We start from the raw sequence: 9,465 nt of genomic DNA, 5'->3' as shown, positions 1-9,465 counted from the left end.
CCTTAATTTCTGTTTATCTGGAAATGTCCTAGTTTCACCATCATATTTGAATGAGAGTTTTGCAGGATATATTATTCTTGGCTGGCAATTTTTTTTTCTTTCAAGGTTTTATATATGTCATCCCATTGCCTTCTTGCCTGCATGGTTTCTGCCAGATAATCCAAACTTAGTCTTATTGTTTGTCCTCTGTATGCGACTTTTTGTTTTTCTCGAGCTGCTGTCAAGATTCTTTGTTTGTCTTTGGTTTTAGTGAGTGTGATTATGATATGCCTTGGTGATTTTCTTTTGGGGTCTACCCTATATGGGGTTCGTTGAGCTTCTTGGATGGTCTGCTTTTCATCTTTCATGATATTGGGGAAGTTTTCTGTCAGCAATTCTTCAATATTCCTCTCTGTGTTTTCTGTTTTCTCCCCCTGTTCTAGAACTCTGATCACTCGCATATTTTTGCTTTTGATTGTATCCCACATAATTCTCAGGGTTTCTTCATTTTTCTTGATTCTTTTTTCTGATTTTTCCTCAGAGTTGTATCCAAGAGTTTGTCTTCAATTTTGCTGATCCTATCTTTCATTGTTTCAAACCTGCTCCTCAGCCCTTCTATGACACTGTCCATTTCTGAAATCTTGTTGTTTATCTTTTGGCTCTCTAATTGTTGTTTTTGTATGATTTCTAGTTGTGAATTTCTTTTGGCATTTTGTTCCTGTATTATTTTCTTGATTTCTTCCATTTTTGGGGGTCGTATTTTCCATGAATTTGTCTTTTTTTTTCTGCTTTTTGCTTCAACTCTTGGATAATTCTGAATATTAGAGATATGAATTTCCTATCAGTTACATCTAGTGCCATTTCTTCTACTGGAAGGTCAACTGGTGTCTTATTTCGGACCCCTACTGGAACTATCCTGTCCTGTTTCTGTAAATGTTTTGATATTGTCTGCTGTCTTTGGGGCATTCAGTGGTTATTTTCCTCATTTACTGATTGTAGATTTGTTTGTTTCAACCTGCTTTTTTGTTTTATTTGGTTATGTCTGAGCAGGCAGACTGTGCATTCTTTGTTGTTTGCTTGTCTGTGGGCACGATAGTTTTCACCTCCTTCTCCAATGGGCAGGGTCAGTCACTCAGGTATGGTACAGCAGGGCAGGTCCAGCTGAAGGGGAGTTGCTGGGATGGGTTGTTTGTGGCATGTACCAGGGCTGACAGTGCAGACCAGGAATTAGTACGGGGCAGGTTCCAGTAGGCCATGCCTGTGCTGCTTGAGAGTGTGACGTTCAATGCACAGTGCAGGTAGGGAGGAAGAAGGGGGTAGATTGTGATGTGTGGAGCTAAGATGGGTTTGGGAAAGATGAGAGAGAGGGGAGAGTAACAGGAGCCAAAAAGATACACACAAACAAAAAAGAATGCTAAGGGAGCTTGCTATTGGAGTGGAGAGATGAGAGACTGAAAAACGGGGAAAAACAAAAATGAAAAAAAAAAGGGTAAAAGAAAAAAAATAAATCGAAAAACTGGAAATGAAGGAAGACAAAACGGGAATAAGAGAGAGAAGAAAACAAAACAAAGAAACAAAAAAACCAGAAACAAACAAACAAACAAAAAACCCAAAAACAAACAACCAAAAAAAAGAAATGCCCCCAGGGATGTCCCTGTGTGTCTGCACAGCGTAAGGGAGAAGCTTCCAAACCGTGTGGTACTGCCCAGCTAGAAGGGGCTCCCAAGCCGAGAAAAGAAAAAGAAAACAAACAAACAAATCAAAACAGAACAAATCAGAGCAAACACACAAATAAAAAAATAAAAGTCCCGGGGGTCCCACCAGCATGGCAGCACGGGCTGTGAAGAAATTTCACAGTTGAGCGGTGTTTCGCAGCCTTTCAGGAAGAAGAAAAGATGGCACATGGAGCCAGGTATTTGAGAGAAAGGAGGGGGAGGTGGTGAGAGGTAAGGAAGAAATGTAAAGAAGCAGAAAAAAGCAACACCAGCAGCCAACAAAAGGCACTCAGGGAGCTGACCAGTGCGGGCGGGTGGAATCCAAGCAACACCTGGGTGAAGCTGTGCTTCCCGGCAAAGAGACTGTGGCTGCAGGAAGCAGAGGAGGCTAAGTGGCGATGAAAAAGGATGGGGGATGGGAAAGCCTATATCGCTGGTTACCGGTTATTCTGTCTCCTGCTGGAAGCTCTGTGAAGCTGCTTTTTCATACCCCCGTTCGCTGATCTCCAGTAGGAGTCCAAGATGGTGGCTCCACGCTGCGGTAGCTGATAGGAGACTTCTGCATGTATCTCTCCTCACTCTCTGTTCTCGGTCAGTTTTTTACTCCATTCGGTGCTTGGCTGAGTTCTTTATCTCTTCATTTGATATTTAGGGTTTCAAGATTGATGTGTGACTCTGTTTGACTTAGTTTTTCTTATCTTTGCTGTGGAGGGATGGTGTGGTGCTTCTGACTGTAGTGCCATGTTGCCCGGAAGTTCTGATAAAGAACTTTTAAAAGCCCAGTTTCACTCATATTGTTAGGTGTCATCAAGCTGGTTCTGACCCATAATGACCCTATGTATAATAGAACGAAACACTGCCCTATCCTGCACCATTCTCACAATCATTGTTATGTTTGAGCCCATTGTTGCAGCTACTGTGTGTATCCATCTTGTCGAGGGTCTTCCTCTTTTTTGCTGACTCTCTACTTTACTCAGTGTGATGTCCTTCTCCAGGGACTGGTCCATCCTGATAACATGTCCAAAGTATATGAGATGAATGTATATATGATACATATATCATGTATACATTATACGGTATAGATAGGTGCAAAAAATGCAATAAAATGAGACACTAAAATATAACAATGTATTAAAAATCTATTTTAAGGGATTATCCTCCCACTCATGAAGGATTAACTGCCACAGGAATTGCCCTGCTACTGTAAAGAATAGAAAACTGGAGAAAAAATATGCATCAACTGTTTTCAGATGTTGGGCAACAGGCAGCACAGGACTGTTATCCATAAGAGAAAGGAAATAAACAAGATGAATGTTAGATTGCTGAGCTTACTGCCCATAGACGGTTTCCATGCCACAGAGCAGGAAAGGAACCCAAACCAAGCCCAGCGGTCTCACTGTGTTAAAGAGACAGAGGTTGACATTTTGATGGGCTGAGGTGGTTAGAATTTGTGGGGCAGAGTACCAATGAGGAGGTTGCTGCACAGAAAGAAAGATCTGGAGAACTGCAAAGGGATCCCTTTGAGTCTTTGGCTGAGTACTGATCTTCATGTGCATGAGAGGAAACTACCCAAAGCCAGAGAAAGAACCACTAGAAAGCAGTAGGCCAAACAATTCCTGGATCTTACACAGGGCTGGGAATACTTCACATTCCAACCAGCCATAGTGAAAAGACCATAGTACACAGGGCGTAAGCAGAGTTCCCAAAAGAGTATCACCTTAGTTGTGGGGGTAAGTTCTCTCTAAGTTAAAGGCTGCTCTGAACCTGCCCTAACAAAGCTTAAAAGCAAGCCTCAAAAGCAAGTCAAGTCCCACCTTATCTGGAGCAAAGGAGAATGAAGAAAACCAAAGTTACAAGAGAAAGATTAGTCCAAAGGACTAGTGGACCACAGCTACGACAACCTCCACCAAACTGAGTCCAGAACAACCAGATAGTGCCTGGCTACCACCACTGACCGCTCTGACAGGGATCACAATAGAGGGTCCCAGACAGAGTGGGAGAAAAATGTAGAACAAAATTCTAACTCACAAAAAAAGACCAGACTTACTGGCCTGACAGAGACTGGAGAAATCCTGAGAATATGGCCCCCAGACACCCTTTTAATTCAGTACTGAAGTCACTCCTGAAGTTCACCCTTCAGCCAAAGATTATACAGGCCTATAAAACAAACAATAACACATGTAGTTCAACCATGTATATGAGACTAAATGGGCACACCAGTCCAAAAGCAAAGACTAGAAGGCAGGAAGGGACAGGAAAACTGGACTAATGGAAATGAGGAACCAAAGGTTGAGAAAAGGAGAGTGTTGACACATCTTGGGGTTGGCAACCAATATCACAAAACAATTTGTGTATTAATTGTTTAATGAGAAACTAATTTCCTCTGTAAACTTTCACCTAAAGCACAATTTAAAAAAAAAAAAGCGATTGTCAAACTTATCCTGATCAAGTTAACTGCGTGACAGAATAAAGTTCAACAATCTTTGAAGAAGCACAACAAAATCCAGAATACAAGAACATAAAATTTGCAATGTCTGTATCCCCCAAAAAAATTAATAGGCATGCATAAAAGCAGGAAAATGTAACCCATAACCAAAATAAAAATCAATTAGTAGAAAAAGAACAAGAAACGACAGCAATGGTGGAACTGGCAAAGATGTTAAAACAGCTATTATAAATATGCTTGATGTGTTAAAGAAAGTAAAGGAAAGCATGAACATGATGAGGAGAGAAATGGAAGATACACAAAAGACACAAAGAAAATCTAGAGATCAACAATATACTATCTGAAATAAAAAATACATTGGATCAGATTAACAGCAGATTAGATGCTGTGATGAATTTGAATACATAGCAATAGAAGTATTCCAAAATGAAGCAAAGCAAAGCAAAGAAAAAGACTGAGAAATATTGAACAGGGTATCAATTAGCTGTGGCACAATATCAAATGGTCTAATGTACAAGTAATTGGAGTCACAGAAAGACCTACCACAGCACATCATAATTAAATTGCTTAAAATTTGGGATTAAAAAATATTAAACACCATCACAAGAAAAAAAAATATTACTCTCAGAGGAACGAAGATAAGAATGACAGCTGACTTTCCACCAAAATCTAAGCAAACCAGAAAAGTAATGCCAGGATGCCTTTAAAATATCACAAGAAAAACCTACCAACCTCAAATTCAAAAAATTTTCAAAATGAAGATGGAATAAAGACTTTTTCAGACCACCAAAAAAAAAAAAAAAGATAATTCACAACAAATGGACCTGCATGCCAAGAAATGTTAAAGGAAGTTTTTCAGGCAGAGGTACTCAATAATTACACCAAATATAAATGGTCTAAAAAAACAAACAAAACCCGTTGCTATCGAGTCGATTCCGACTCATAGTGACCCTTTAGGACAGAGTAGAAATATCTCCATAGGGTTTCCAAGGCTGTAAATCTTTATGGAAGCAGAGTGCCACATCTTTCTCCCACAGAGTGGCTGGTGGGTTCGAACAACCAACCTTTCCATTAGTAGCTGAGTGCTTTAATCACTGCATCACTAGGTCTCCTCATTCAATGACTATATCAAATATAAATGGCCTAAACACTTCTGTAAAAGGCAGGGTTTGTCAGATTAGATTTAAAAACAACAACAAAATTCAATTGTAGGTTGTTTACAAGAAACATAAGAATCATGGAGTTGCACATGTGAAGGGCTTGAGATTTCACCTTCCTTGCAAGTTACCAAGTTAGTCTGCCACAATTTCATGGTTGCTGGTAGAAGACATGAGAATCCTGGGTCATATATGAAGGACATTTTATTACTTGCAACATTAGCAATAGCCAAACTCTCAGCACTTTTGTACCAGTTCAAGTCCCAATTCCCACAGGGCAATAAAAGGGTCAGATGACTCCAGCACATACAGTGAGTGGCACTACAGGAGTGTATGGAATTGGGATCTTTTATAATGGGCAGTAAGCATGCCTGCCCTTTGCTCTATCTTCAAAGATAGTAGGCAAACCTGCCTTTTCTCTGGAGGGAGACACTGCCTCTATCTTCTGAGGCTGTTTGCTGTAAAAAACATCCTTGAGAGCATAGTACAGAACAGAGGGCATTCTGGCTTTGCTCACAAGATGTGCAGAGAGATCAGTGGAGAATTGTCTCCCAGCACCCACATTTTGGGAATCTGATGCCTCATAAATGCATGTAAGGGTCCTCTCTGCTCTCCAGAGGAGGAATAAAATGATCAAAAGAAAGAAGTCCAAAACACTTACTTAAGTACTATGTTCCCAGAATCTTCTTTATTGATTTCTTTAAAAAAGTCATTTAAAAAATTTCAACCTACTTTGTGTAGATAAGGAAAACTATATGTCTGTTTTCACGATTTATGAATTTCAATTTTCTTCTTATCTTATTTCCTATCCATCACTTGTTCCCTTTCCTCAGAGCTTAAATCTTCTTTTATTTTTTTTTTAATCTCTTTTTATTTTTAATGAGATAATGTATGTGAAGTATGCAACTCTGAACATGGTTAGTTCTTTTCTATATTTTTCTAACCTACCTCTAACACTCCATTTCTGCATATACTCTACTTCTGGAAACTCTCTTAATTTGGCCTTAGTTCACCCCTTAGTTTGGGAATTCAAGACGTATTAATTTTTCTTAGAGAAAGTATATTGGAAAATAGCATTGGTAAACCATCTCTACTTTTCATTAGTTTTTGAGTTTCAGTGATTTGTCACAAATACAATAGATCACTCCTGTGTACAACATTTTTCCCTTTAAAGAGCGTGGTTTTTCTGTTTGTCTGTGTTTAGTATGGCTACAATAAGAAGCTGTTCTAACCACTTCCTATTCACACTGTTGATGAAAGGGGAACCCCTGTCCTAAATAGAGATTCCTGAATACACAACACCTGACACTGGACAAATGAGACCAACAGCAACGAGTCACAAATACTCAAAGACTGAGGGAGAATGACACTGCACAGCATTCAGGGCCACATGGGATTGCACTTAGGGACAGAATGAGCCAGGAAGGGCTATGGAAGGCAGGCTTTGTGGTGACAAGAGGATGGGGTGTCCCCCGGTTCCTGTGATTGGATGTGATTGGTTTGAATAATTCCACAGACTGGCAAGGAATTGAAACCTGTTAGGTCCAGTTGACGGGAACTAGCCAGGTGGGGTGCCTTTCTTGCTGAGTGGAGGGCATATTTGGTGAGAACAGGAGAATTCTCCGTTAGGCCTTTGGAGACTTGCAGGCTCAAAGACGTCAATGCAGCACTTGAAATTCTAGGCTTTACATTACAGGAGCCAGCTTTGTTAAAAAGTCTGTATCAGGCTGGAATCAACCAGGAGAGATCAACTATAGAGTAATTTGAATGGGGAAAGTTTAATACAAAAAATTATTACCTATAGCAGGGACCTAGAGTGACCAATGACTGTCTAGTAAGAAGTAAATAAAGTTCTAAACAATATAGGAATAGCATATACAACATATAATATGAGATATAATACTTTTTTTTTATTGTACTTTAGATGAAGGTTTACAGAAGAAACTAGCTTCTCATTAAACAGTTAGTACACATATTGTTTTGTGACATTGGTTACCACCCCCACAACATGTCAACACTCTCCCTTCTTGACCTTGTGTTCCCAATCACCAGCTTTCCTGTCCCCTCCTGCCTTCTGGGCTGGTGTGCCCTTGTAGTCTCGTTTTGTTTTACGGGCCTGTCTAATCTTGCTGAAGGGTGAACCTCAGGAGTGACTTCATTACTGAGCTAAAAGGGTGTCCGGGGGCCATACTCTCAGAGTTTCTCCAGTCTCTGTCAGACCAGTAAGTCTGATCTTTTTCTGTGAGTTAGAATTTTGTTCTACATTTTTCTCCAGCTCTGCCTGGGATCCTCTGTTATGATCCCTGTCAGAGCATCGGTGGTGGTAGCCCAGCACCAGGGAGATATAATACTGTTGTTATGTTGTTGTTAGGTGCCATCGAGTCGGTTCTGACTCATAGTGACCCTATGACAACACAGTGAAACACTGCGTGGTCCTGCACCACCTTCACAATCATTGTGGCCACTGTGTCAGTCCATCTCCTTTTTTTCTTTGACTGTCTACTTTACTAAGCATGATGTCCTTCTCCAGGGACTGGTCCCTCCTGATAACATGTCCACAGTATGTGAGGCAAAGTCTGGCCATCCTTGCTTCTAAGGAGCATTCTTGCTGTACTTCTTCCAAGACAGATTTGTTCGTTCTTCTGGCAGTTCATGGTATATTCAATATTCCTCAACAATACCATAATTCAAAGACATCAATTCTTCTTTGGTCTTCCTTACTCATTGTTCAGCTTTCACATGCATATGTGGCGATTGAAAACATCATGGCTTGGATCAAGCACACCTTGGTCCTTAAAGTGAGATCTTTGCTTTTTAACACTTTAAAGAGATCTCTTGCAGTAGATTTGCTGAATGCAAACCTCGTTTGATTTCCTGACTGCTGCTTCCACGGGCATTGACTGTGGATCCAAGTAAAATGAAGTCCTTGACATCGTCAGTCTTTTCTCCATTTATCGTGATGTTGCTGATTGGTCCAGCTGTGAGGATTTTTGTTTTCTTGATGTTGAGGTGTAATCCATACTGAAGGCTGTAGTCTTTGATTTTCATCAGTAAGTACTTCAAGTCTTCTTCACTTTCAGCAAGCAAGGTTGTGTCATCTGCATATCCCAGGTAGTTAATGAGTCTTCCTCCAATCCTAATGCCCCATTCTTATATAGTCCAGCTTCTCTGATTATTTGCTCAGCATACAGATTGAATAAGTGTGGTGAATAAATACAACCCTGAAGCACACATTTCTTGACTTTAAACCACACAGCATCCTCTTGTTCAATTTGAGTGGCTGCCTCCCGGTCTATGTACAGGTTCCTCATGAGCACAATTAAGTGTTCTGCAATTCCCATTCTTTGTAATGTTATCTATAATTTGTTATGATCCACACAGTCAAATGCCTTTGCATAGTCAATAAAACACAGGTAAACATCTTTCTGGTATTCTCTGCTTTCAGCCAAGATCCATCTGAACCCGGCTTGAATTTCTGGCAGTTCCCTGTCAGCTGCTTTTGAATGATCTTCAGCAAAATTTTACTTATGTATAATATTAATGATATTGTTCAATAATTTCTGCATTTTGTTGGATCACCTTTCTTTAAGAATGGGTATGAATGTGGATCTGTTCCAGTCGGTTGGCCAGATAGCTGTTTTCCAAATTTCTTGGCATAGGCAAGTAACCACCTCCAGCGCTGCATTTGTTTGTTGAAATATCTCAGCTGGTATTCTGTCAATTCCTGGAGGCTTGTTTTTCACCATTGCCTTCAGTGCTTGGACCTCTTCTTTCAGTACCATCGGTCCTTAACCGTATGCTACCTCCTGAAATGGTTGAATGTCAACGAATTCTTTTTGGTGCAGTGACTCTGTGTATTCCTTCCATCTTCTTTTGATGCTTGCTGAGTCGTTTAATATTTTAACTTCAATATTGCTACTGGAGGCTTGAATTTTTTCTTCAGTTCTTTCAGCTTGAGAAATGCCGAGCATGTTCTTCCCTTTTGTTTTCTATCTCCAGGTCTTTGCACATTTCATTGTAATACTTTACTTTGTCTTCCCAAACTGCCCTTTGAAATCTTCTGTTCAGCTCTTTTACCTCATCATGTCTTCCTTTTGCTTTAGCTACTCTGTGTTCAAGAGCAAGTTTCAGAGTCTCTTCTGAAGTCCATTTTGGTCTTTTCTTTCTT

This window comes from Trichechus manatus, unplaced genomic scaffold, assembly GCF_000243295.1.
Source record: "Trichechus manatus latirostris isolate Lorelei unplaced genomic scaffold, TriManLat1.0 scaffold00018, whole genome shotgun sequence".
NCBI classification, from domain to species: domain Eukaryota; kingdom Metazoa; phylum Chordata; class Mammalia; order Sirenia; family Trichechidae; genus Trichechus; species Trichechus manatus.
This window is presented reverse-complemented; position numbering follows the sequence as displayed.